This window comes from Arvicanthis niloticus, chromosome 11 (assembly GCF_011762505.2).
Source record: "Arvicanthis niloticus isolate mArvNil1 chromosome 11, mArvNil1.pat.X, whole genome shotgun sequence".
Lineage (NCBI taxonomy): Eukaryota > Metazoa > Chordata > Mammalia > Rodentia > Muridae > Arvicanthis > Arvicanthis niloticus.
In genome coordinates, this window is record NC_047668.1 from 76265318 (window position 1) to 76278087 (window position 12770).

Consider the following 12770-nt stretch of genomic DNA (forward strand, 5'->3'; position numbering starts at 1 on the left):
CATCAAATTAAGCGTTTAAGTGGTGGATTTTGTGGTGAATGATGGGCCTGTTTTCTATTTATGAGAAAAATGTTAATTGGGTTGTCTGATGGTGAAGATGTAAAGTATACTACTTAAACTGTCTTGAGTGAATATATTTTGTATGATATGTAATTAATCACACTTATTTGTGATCCACTTTAATGAGCTTATTATTACATTTTATGTAAAATTTAAAAAATAGAATTTAATTGGCATTGGTATAGTTTAGAAGTTTATAAATTTAGTGGTGGAATATTGATTGCATAGATGATGCTCTAGCCCATTAGTCATTGGTGCTACATCAGAAAAAAGTGAAGAAGACTAATTAAATTCTATTGATGCTGTTGAGATGCTATTAAATTACTTGAGGTTCTTATTGATATCTGAAGGCTTGTTATGTAATCACTTGTTAATTCTTTCAGAATGTTTATTTTTCTTGGTTCAAGACTGGTGGTTTCATTTTGCTTTCAGTAATAAAAATCTTCAGTAGGCACCACATAAAGATTTCTCAAATAGGTGATCCTTACTTATCTAGGACACTGTATTTCAAATGGATAAACAAATGACAGCAAACATTAAAAATCTGCTTTTGGGTCAATTATTTGAAACTGATTATCAGATTTGAAACAAAAACTTTAGGAATCAACTTCTGTTTGTATCAGTATTCTATCATTTCAGTAAGATATGTTTCAAAGTAAAAGAAAAAATGTGTTTTAATCTTTACTTCAAATAAGATGAAATGATGGAAAATGAACAAGAAAAAGGAAAAATAAGCACTTAACCTGGTGAAGAAGAAAACTGACCAAAATGAAATAAAATTTATAAATGTGGTAGAGTGCTATGCTATACTGTATATTTTATAATAGTATTCACCCATTTTTTTTATATCTCATTCGGGTTTTCCTTTTCATTTGCATCTGGCCAATAGGTAAAATGGGTTATCTCATAGGACACACCCTAATACATATTTGTGGAAATTGATAACTGCCTACATGGACAGACTGTTTTCTGGGCATAAGTACATAAGCATAAGTCCTTACTCTCATGACATTAATTTTTGTAGGAATATTTACTAGGAAGATCATCATCTTGTTGATCATCTCTTCGGTATTCAGATTTATGTTATTATTGGTGGTATAGCACTTAGCTCCTTCAATAAAGATTTGTGACCTTAGACAGATTAATGCTCACTCATGCGGTTAGATAGTCTTAGTGTGTATTTCATTAGGAACTTCATGCTGTTCAGCTGATAAGCATCAAGTTGGCAATCTGAATCTGAAAAGTGAACCTGAAACATGAAAATTTAAATGTAAAATAATTTGTATAATATTCCCTTTATATAAAGTTGTCCCCAAAAGAATATTCAAGTATATTATTCAGAGTTGGAAATGTTTCTCTAAATACAATTTGAGGTAGTTCACCACTTTTCTTATTAAGCCTGTATCATTGTTAATTAAGTAAGTAGCTAAAATTTCTAGAAAAACTTGGATGAATTTAAAAAAGAAAAAAATAGTGATCGTTATTATAACATAATTTATGAATTAATGTCTGCTGTGTATATAACAAAAATTATATGTGCAAGTAACTATTTGCTTTAAAGAATCAAATATAAATATACTCAGGAACATTTAGAATATTAATTAATACAAAAAGAAAATAGTTACATGCTTGTTAATTACCAACGAAAAGCATTTCTCAAACCTACTGCAAGTTCAGCAGCAGTAGTGGACTAAGGAAATAAAGAGTCCAATCAATTAATGATTATTTGGTTCATTTCAGGAGATACTCATTTCAATTGAGGATTAATGTGTTCTTGTAAAAGTGGATATGTTAAATCTTTACAATTTTTACAGATCAATAACAACAATGAAATAATTTGAACTTACGTGTTACAGACATTCAGCTTTTAATGATATTCAGGTGGAACAACAATGTCTTAAATTTAGAAATAATTTTTAAAATGCTTTTATAGTCACTTTTATAGTCATACATATATAGTGTATGATTTAAGTTGACAAGTTAGCACATATACTATAAAGTAAGGAAAATACTATGAAATACAAATTATATTTAATAATTCAATAATTTGTATCAAATTTTTATTTCTAAATTTAATATTTTAATTTCCCTTTGAATACAAAGGCATGACAGATAGATCTCTGCATGGATAGATAGATAGATAGATAGATAGATAGATAGATAGATAGATAGATAGATAATTAGAAATAATATGTAAATAGTAGCTAGGTATAGATTAGATAGAGATAGAGAGATGGGTAGATAGATAGATACATAGAGATATAGATGAATAGATAGAATATCAATATTTCCTTGATTAAAATAACATAAGTATAAAAATTTAATAATGAGTATTACAAATCCTATCTGTGAAAACTTTTTCTACTTTTAAAAAGTCAGGTGAAACATCTGTCCTTAAACTTTCTCTGTAGTGACTGCATATGCCTGCTTTTATCAAATTCCTCACTAAATTGTGTACCAAAAGGGTCATTTCATTTTTCTAAATCTATACTGTACTTTATTTTCAATTCAACTATATTTTCCTCAGTAATAACACTGAGCCACTTATGTGACAATGACAATGTATCTAAGAGTATGGCATCTTTTAGAAATGTGGAAACAGATTTTTGGTCCACCAGGATTAAACTGGATTCATTTTAAATAGATGAACTGACACAGATTCAGCTATTCTGCAGGGCAAGAACTGGGTAAGAAATGTATTTTAGGTTGCAAGGTTAGTGAATACTGGAGTGTACAGAATACTATCTGCAAAACTCCATCTATATCCCCACTTAAAAGTGAATGCACTTTAAGAAATGAAAAGAAGAGGAATACTTTTTTCTGAGTAATGATTAGTTTTTATACTGGTCTCTTAACCTTCATGATTTAGAATAATACAAAATCTAGAAATGACTACTAAGATGAAATGGCTTTATAAAAACAACATTGAATAGGACAATGTTTTCATGGTTTGCATAACATTTATATATCTGGGTTTGCTAGCATAATTAAATCAAAAGGTCTCCATAAAACTTACTTACTTCCTTTAAGGCTATTGCCATAATGAAAAATATCAGCACAATTCATTCTTAGGATGTAAAGAGCTATTTGGTGTTAGATACTGTTGTGCAAAAATTTTATCTGCTAAGTACTTTGGGCTATTTTGAATGACTTCTGCATAGATCTTTAGGTAAACCACTGAAAGGAAATCATCAAATCATCTTAACAATTTTCTGGTGTTTTTAAATTAAATTTATTTATTGCTAATGTACTGTTTGTTTTAAGACCAATATGATGATTTCCCCCAGACCCAGAATATTACTTGTAGCATATTATTAATATTTTTGTTCTTCCCTTCAATATTATTCTGCATACTATATGCCAAATAGATAATTGTGAACCTTAGTAATCTTTTTCTTGCCGAAAATATAGTATAATAGGAACAGCATATCAAATCAGAAACTGGGTTTTACTTTTAACACAATCAGTGTCCTGTGTCCACAGTGCCCTGTGATATGATAGGCTAATTAGCTTTCCTGTATGTTGGTATTGTTGCCTCTCTGTAATCAGTGACTCACTGGGACTCTTTGGAGCTCATCTCAGATTTTATTTTTAATTGGCTATAGTCTCCATGTGCTTAGTTAGCTCATTTTCTCATTATTTAACAAAGCATAGATTTTACCCCATTTTTTTGATAGCATGGCAACACATTCCACTTGTCTCTCAAAGTTCCTGTGTATATGCATTACTTTGACATGATTGGTGAGAGTCTCTCTTTTTGAGTCTCAGAAAAAAAAATTTTTTCAGTATATAAATTGTACTGTTCTTTGTTCCATTTTTACATCCATAAAACAATCTTGCAAGAGAATAATACTTCCTAAAAATAGTAAATATTGTATTTCATCCAGCATATATGTAGCTGAAGCTTGTTGTAGCATCTTGACTTGGTCTTTAGAATCAACAACTTTTCATCATTTTATTTCAAAACAATCTTGAGAAAGAAGAAAAAACAATGCTTCAAGAGATTCTGAGTTTTGGTATGGTTGTTTTAATTGAATGAATGTATTACAAACAATTAGAAAAATATTATAGAGACAGAATCACTCAGTGTAGACAGAGTATCTGAGGGGCTTCCTCAATCACTGTAGACAGAGTATTTGAGGGGCACTCTCAGGTTCTAGGGTGAGCTTTTTCAGGTAAAGTCAGGACACTTATTCAAGGAAAGGTATTATTGAGTTATAAGCCTTAGAGATAGGTTGTATGTCACATCTGTCACTGATACTTGGAACTCATTCAAGTTCTTATAAACAAAAATTGTGTTCAAGTGAGAAGAAAGGTTTAATATTGTCAGTAATGCTATTGCTTCCTGGAAACTTTGGAGCTACTCATGAAAAATAAGAAAAACTATTTGTTTTAAAATATAAGCAGATTATATGCATATTTCTATGAAAAATATTTGGAGTTAATAAAATACATTTTAACTCTAAAGAACAAAATTTTATTTTTATTAACAATATTAATTAACCTTTACTCTGGCTTCATTATTTAAAAAAACAGTGTTACTTATAATTATATATGTTCCTGATAACCACTTTGAATTTTTAGATTATTGGTTACATGAATAATTAACTTTTTTCCTAACTCAGTCGTTCTGCTGAATTCTTTTAAATTAATGCACAATTTTACAACAAGCTTTAAAGCATTGTAGAAGAAAAACACTTGGATGGAGATTTTAAAAATATACAAAGGCATATTCTCTGAAACTAATGGTGACTGGTGAGCAGAGTATGAGTCACTGCAATTTTAATTGTGGGTAAACAGGAATTATTCAGAAGGTGTTTTTTCTCTTCCTTCCTGACAAGCCAAAGTGGCAAAGGTGTACATTTGTTTGTTTGTTTGTTTTGTTTTGTTTTTAAAAGACTACTATGCATAGTGCATATCCTTTGAGGTCTGGGTGTTTGAATGGATGAAATGTCTTTTCCTGGCATTTGCAAACCTGGTCTTGAGATGTCTTCTGAAAAAACTGAACTCATACAAAACATACATTCATTTATCAACTGACTATGTCAACACAAAATATTTCCACAGCAGTTAATCCAGGCCTGATAATATTCTAGTCATTGGAAGTATAGCACTGTACAAAATTAGACTTTCTTGCCTAAATATTATATTGTAATAGAGGAAAGTATATAGCAAAATAACAACAAAATAAAATGAATACTTTTTGAGGGATGACAGGTGTCACAGAAGACAATTTTTGATTAAGGCATCAGTTATCAAAGAACACTTCCATGTTACTGTTTAGACACATCCTGAGATGCAGAACTTCACACCCTCTGTGGATTTTTGGTAGTTACACTTAGTTGCTCAGCAAGGGAACTAGAAGCCTGGGGAAGGAGCAAAATACACACGAAAATATGCTCTATCTGCTCATAGACTATGTCCTCCAACTTCTCAGTATCCTAATTAAATCAGAAGTATAACCCAATCCTAGTATTTACATGTGTCTGAGGATGAGGCAGTTTTAAAGGTGCAGTACTACACTATTCTTCCCGACCATTGGGAAATGGAGACACATTGAAACTCCATAGCTCAGTGCATGGTGTCTTCTCCCTTAAAGGAAACTTATCTTTTTCCCTTATATGTGATCTCTACTTATAATTCAATTTTATCTAACCCTTGGTTTATTAGTCTATTCTTATCTGTCTATCTGTCTGTCTGTCTATCTATCTATGTGTACATCATCTATCTATTATCTATCTATTTTAGAGGAAGGTACTGGGAATAAAACACAGCATGCCAGGCAAAAACTCCATTACTGAGCATCACTGCTTTTTAAAACATTCATTTCAGATAAACAAATACAATTCATAAAACATGATACCCAATTAAATTTTGATGCTATTTAAAGGGAATAATATTAGACATTTGTACTTATTCTAATAAATTAACGGCCAGCCTTGCCTCCCTTAAATTTTAATCATATTTATTGTAAAATTTCACCCACATATCAAATTATTGTTTTGAAAACGGAAATGTAATTACATCATTTCCTTCACAAGCACATACAAGCATATAAAAGGAAGATCCCTGACACATCTGGAGCCTGCTTCTTATTTGCATCCTGAATGGTCCATTTTTATTTTCTGTTGAGATCCTACTTGTATTGACCTCCAGAAGTCATGCCATCTGCCAATCAATTTTCTTCACAGCTCTTCCTGACTCCTTCCTCTAGTTTCATTGAGATCTCTTTTTCTGCACTCCTTATGGATAAGTTTCTGAGGCTCATCATTCTATTTCTTGAGTTGATAAATCATGGTCTCTTTTACTCCCTGATCTTCATTCTTGATGAACTGCTTTGAATGACTAAGTCAATGAGCCAACTAGCAATTCTCTCATTCAACATTTATAATCAAATAATTTTTCTTAGAATAAATATGAAATATCTACTATCATTTTCCTTGAATATCAACTTTTAAACCTATATATTATTTTATTAATTTTCTTTTCTTTTTACCTAATGGTAACACATTAAAAACAATGAAATATTCTATACATATTTATATGGTGCTAAAAGGTAATGCCATTTTCTAACTACTGTGATACAAATACAAAAAAAGGAGACCCAGGGTCTTTAAAATCTTAAAATTTCCCTCAAGCTATATGCTTTGAAATTTTTTTCTTCATGACATACAACACTGAGCTAAGTTATTCTTCTGACCCCTTCTCTAGAAGTTTGTAATTGTTTAATTCTGTGACACAGTTTCATATGAGTATATTTTAATATAGTGTTTAATATCATGCTAATTTCATATGTTTAAACAGTTCTGCAGTTTCTACAAATCTGTTTTATGCAGCTCATCAGTCCCTGCAGAATATTCAATAAATATCACATGCCTGTGTTAGAGATTTGGAAATATAACCATTAGAAATGAGAGCCATTTCTCTATGATCACACCAAGAAAATCTCTGAGCCCTAACTCTAGTACAGCCTTAGATGGTGTTGCATCACTCCCAGTTCTAGGTCTTCATTTCGTATCAATATAACTCATGGTCTACTTGAAGGAAGGGTTCACAAAACACTATCTGTAACTTCAAACCTATTGGAAGTTGATAACATCTGGGAAAGAAGGAGTCTTACCCCTAATAGGTTGTCTGTACTCTAGTGGGTACCTTATACACATTAATGTATGTACATTACTAATTTGATTCAATGGCTCTGAAAATACAGACAAGAATTTGGGAGATGTGTTTGGTGAACACTGAGAAAAGTTGGAATGATGGTGAGGGGACACATAAGATCAAATAGATTGTGTACAAGAAGAAAAGTCTCAACAAATAAAATATGAAAAACATACGACTCATGCTAGCCCACAAAAAGGGTCAGATGATGAGTCTCGTGATTCAAGATGTTTTCTCATGGCTTGTGAATTGCAGGGTAACATAGGGGTCAAGGATTCTAATGTTCTATAATCAATGCTAGATTGTCTTATACCAAACACCCCATGGTTCTTAACCTCACAACATTCAAACTTCTTGCATACAGCTATATAAGCTTATTGTGAAGACTGCATTGACTTGTTATAAGTAAGAACCTTATTAAACTATGTTTTTTTTTAAAGCAAGTTTACTGCCAATTAGTAGAATTTTCATATTATCCTAAAATATAAAATAATTATAATATTTTGGTAAAGTGCCTAGTATGTGTTATTGTTACTGCCTAACAGGTATATTTTAAAAGTATTTGCCAAAAAAAAAAAAACAAACTAGAAATTAAAACATTCTTATAAACTTGATAGTTTTATTTATTTATTTATTTATTTATTTATTTATTTGGTTTTTTTCGAGACAGGGTTTCTCTGTGTAGCCCTGGCTGTCCTGAAACTCATTCTGTAGACCAGGATAGTTTTCTTATTTTCAAAATTAATTTAGTTTTGTGTCTGAATCAAGGAATTAAATATGTGGCATATGTAAAACAAAATTTTCTTTGAATTGAAGTAGCATTGTTCCTCAAGGAATGTGAGGCTGAAAGGTGGGGCATAACAAAGAGTTGATAATGATGCCTACTGTACTTAGTTACATGGTACTTTCAAGGAACACCATGACTAAGGCAACATATAAAAAAAAATTTAATTAGAGACTTGCTTATAGTTTGTGAGGGAGAGTACATGACCATCATGGTGGGGAAAGTAGCAGACAGGCAAGCATGGCCACAAAGCAGTAGATGAGAGGTTACATCTTATCTACGATTCACAGACAGAGAGAGCAAGAGGGAGAGCAAGCGTTGGGGGCAGGAGGAGCTAACACTGAATATGGTGTGTGCTTTTGAAACCTCAAGGCACACTCCCAGTAATATATCCCTTTCAACAAGGACACACCTCCACCAACAAGGCCGCACCTTCTAATTTTTAACAAGCACTTCTTACTACTAACTGCAAACCAAGCAGTCAAATATATGAAGCTATGTGCCGTCATTCTTATTCCAACTACCACAAAGAGAGTTGTCACTAACAATTAGTAGGAAAAAGGCTCCAACAGTAATTGTACAGCAATGTGGGGTCAGACAGTCTGACATGGTGAAACACTGACCACCAATGCCATATAGTCTAGTTAAACCTTCCCTACCTACCTGGCAGCCTCACATTACTAAGAACTAAACATTCAGTAAGTGTCTAGTAACTGGTTCCTAGTTATTAACAGAAAAATAATTATCCTGCTAAGTACTGGATCTTGCACAGTATATTCCTCCATAGCCTGTGTTGAGTGAGGATCTAAGATATTCATGACATAGTCAGGTACAAAACACTTAAAATAATTCAACTGTGAGTGAATGAGATTGAGCTTATAGATCTTGAAATAATTTTTTGATGTTCTCTTAATCAGAATTGGAGACATAAAATGAATTTACATGGAATTAACACATGGAAATACATTCAGTGAAAGAGGATTAAGAAGTTGGTATCTTCTCTAAGACATTTATTCTTTTATAGTACAAAACAACTTTTGATTAAATAAAAATTATACTTATAAATTAATGTCTTCATTTTATCACAACTATAAATAAATATAAATAATTTTAACTCCTTTTCTTTGAATATATTTGCATTTTAATAGACTTTTTGATTTATTACTTTCTTATACGTAATCATCATAAAATGATAATTGTGTCTGTATATGTGCTAATAATGCTTTTATCATTTATAACATCTAAAGCAATTGATCTTTGTTCAATAAATTAATGTCAAAATTACCATAAAAATTTCTGTGATAGTTTCTGACATTTTTTTCTAGAGCATATGCTAGATTTTCTTATATTTTGATGTCACTAGAAACATTGTGTGTATGAATTCTTAGACTATAACTTCAAAAGGAGTGTTAGATAACTTATGTGTTTTATGAGGCATAAACCAAAATAAGTTTCATTCTTCTTCATCATGGCTCTGTTTAAAATCTTAAACTCATAGGTATTCCTAGTGTTAAGCAATAGATTTTAACAGTCTTTAGTTAGAAGGATAACTTACATAGCAAAACAGAAACTATTTTTGGTGACTTATACCTGTTATCCAAACATTAGGAAAGCCAAGATGGGTTGTCAGTTTGAGCCTATCCTGAGTTGAATACTGTCAGTCTTTCTGTCACTTTCTCTGTCTCTCTCTCTGTCTCGTCTCTCTCTCTCTCTGTCTCTCTCTCTGTCTCTCTCTGTCTCTGTCTCTGTCTCTGTCTCTGTCTCTCTCTCTCTCTGTCTCTTTGTCTGTCTCTCTCTCCCCCCATGTATCTCTCAAAGAAAGAAGAAAAATACAAATGTATATGTTTATATGTTTCTCCATCTTGTATTAGCCTATAAATCTATGCTATTATTGTTTAAAATTTATAATAGCTGGATAACTTTTGTATATTCCAGGAATACAATCCTTTTACTAGGTATAAAAATGCTATTCTTAGTGACATAGATTCTAAGTCAGGATCTTGTAACAAGAACCATTCCTCCTATCTCTTGACTATTAATGAGTCCATACACATTAGAAAATGCTCTGCATCATCAATGGCAAAGCTTTAAACTATCAGATGGTTAAAGTCTAATAACAGCATCACTAATAAAATTGAAGCTTGGAGACAAATTTAACACAGGAAGGTATTTTAGTCCCTTTGTAATAACAGCATATTGGCCAATGCACTTCTATTATTGCACTTCACCAGAGTGTTGGCAATGTGCTAGACACTGTCTTGACTGTAATTACCCACCTTCTCTCCTTGGTATGCTTCAAATATATGCTTTATTTGTACAAAGCATCTTCTAAAATAGATATCATCATTTAGTTTGTACATGCACTAATGATGATGGTGACAACCACTTTTCCATTTTTTTTAAGTTTTCTGATGTCACAGGACATATGCATTTCTTGAGAGACATATCAACAGACTCAAATCATAATCTCTACACATAACACAGGGCTTATGTGTGGGGTCATCATTGTTGAATATTTATACACAATAGTGTGAGCCAAGAATAATTAGTATTCAAAGTTATCATGACAAGGTACTTTAGGATAATCAAATAACCTTGCAAAATCCTTGCTGTATCATGGCATTGGCACATAGTAGGCGTGGAGGCTTTCTTTCATCAATATCATTCTCTATAGTATGCCATGACACTTTTCTGTGTCTCCACCTTTCATTTTCTTCTTCCTTCAATGTGATAAGTGCTACTTCAGGTACCACACATAAACATGTGATGATTCCAAGTACTGAAGGAGAGAACTTCTGCTGAATTTTTCTCAGACTAACTTGAAGACTACAGTCTAGATGCTCATGATATAGTAGGTGAACCATGTGAGGATTCCTACGGCTGTACATGCTACATAAGTTATTTCAACTTAAATATTCACCATTCTGCATGGAAAATTAGGTTCTCGAACACTCAAAGAAACAAGATATAATCCATCCTAATAACTTATAATTTTTTCTGTCTGCTAAGTAGGTATCAAAAAAAGTATGTAAATACATAGAAAGTGATGTTGTGTTCTTGTGTCCATAATTCAAAAGGATTATAAACTTATTTAAAAAGAGAAAATATACACATTCTAGTTAAAGAGAATTTCTGAGGGCATTTAATCCCATCTGAGAGATGAAAAGAATTCATTAAAGTCTCTGATGCATTCTGGTCTGGGGAGAGTACCTGCCAAGTATGCACTGCACAGAGCCTTGGGTTCTGTTCCCAGTGCTGTATATAAGAGCAAGCACAATATGGTATACACCTGATATTTCAGTGTCAAGAAGATGTAGGCAAGGGGATCTGAAATCCAAGGTTGCTCTCAGCTCCATAATGAGAATGAAACTACTATGAACTACATGAAACCCTGTCTCAAAACAAACAAGCAGAGCAGTCTTACAAATCTTGTGCTGACTTTGTCATGTGTGAGTTTACTAAGCATGGTATCAAGCGATGATAATCACTTGGTAACTTGAGAGTGAATCAGCATGGCACCTGGAACAGGACAGAAGACAAGGCTCTCTAAGGCAGACCTTGGCCAATTTGCTCTCTGTGAACTGAGGATTTTAGGCTGTTCACTGTCATTTCCATGAGTAATTACTTTCATTCTACAGCTGGTCATGGTGTGTTTAGGTTTCCTGGTCATCTATATGCACTTATTAATGTAGCATGCACATAAGTTATATGGGCACATGCTTCAGACAAGAAACTAAAATAACAACCATGCCTAGAGTACCCTATCTGGAAACTACATTAGGTATCTCCCAGCACAGTACTTATACAGCAACGTAACCATAACACAAACCACAGCTGCCCACTTCCAGTGTCGGCAATTTTTCTCTTCTCTCATTTCTACCCATATTACAAACTGTCTGTGTAGTTCTAAGTCCTTCTTCAGGCACTAGTCACTTTCAAGCCTTACATTTCACTTGAATCATTCACAAGCAAGTCTAAGCAAAAACTGCTTTCTCCATTTATACCACGTGAGAAAGCTCTATGAACAAACATCCATAGAAATACATCAGTCATTATTACGATAAGAACTTGTAACCCTTTGTTTCTTTTTTGCCAGGTATTTGAAGTCAAGACTTTTGCCTTACAAGTTTTTGTTGATTGTCTGAAGCAGTGTTCAGTGCAGACTATGGCAGAGTGGGTTTTGTAAAAACAAATTAAGGAAAACATAGAGTTTATCACTGAGAAAAATATTATAAATTGCATTACTTAAAATTTTTTCAATCTAATGTATATTCACACAATATAAAGGTTCTGTATACATATGTGCATTTATGTGTTTATATAATGTAGTTATACATATGTATGTATATATATAGTATATGTATATATGAGATAAATGAATTAATAGTAATTAATTAATTAATATTAATTAATATTAATTTCAGTCTATGAAAGCAATTTTAAAATATAGCTGTCCAGTTTTTAGATTATATCCAAACTGTTTTAAACAAAAAGATACGTGGTAGCAATTGAATACCCATTTTAAAATCCTCATTTCAGTATGCTATGAAAATTCTCTACATGAGACCAGAAGGAATCTCCAACAAGTATTTTTCATAAGATAGAAAGAAGAACACAGTGAACTATAAATCATCCTATCAGCAAGTGCAAAACACTGTTCCTAGGGGTTCAATCATCATTTTGTGTCTTTGCTTATTCACTGAGCTATGGTGTGAAGGTATTAATGACCTTTCTTACTGCATTGTTCAGAATTAGAGCCATTGAT

General features: G+C 32.2%; 1 protein-coding gene across 39 annotated transcripts in view; it reads left to right on the top strand.

The window, feature by feature from the left end:
* The window catches only part of Nrxn1 (neurexin 1), a 1065384-nt gene that overhangs the window by 928836 nt on the left and 123778 nt on the right, over positions 1–12770 (top strand). The window lies entirely within an intron of this gene.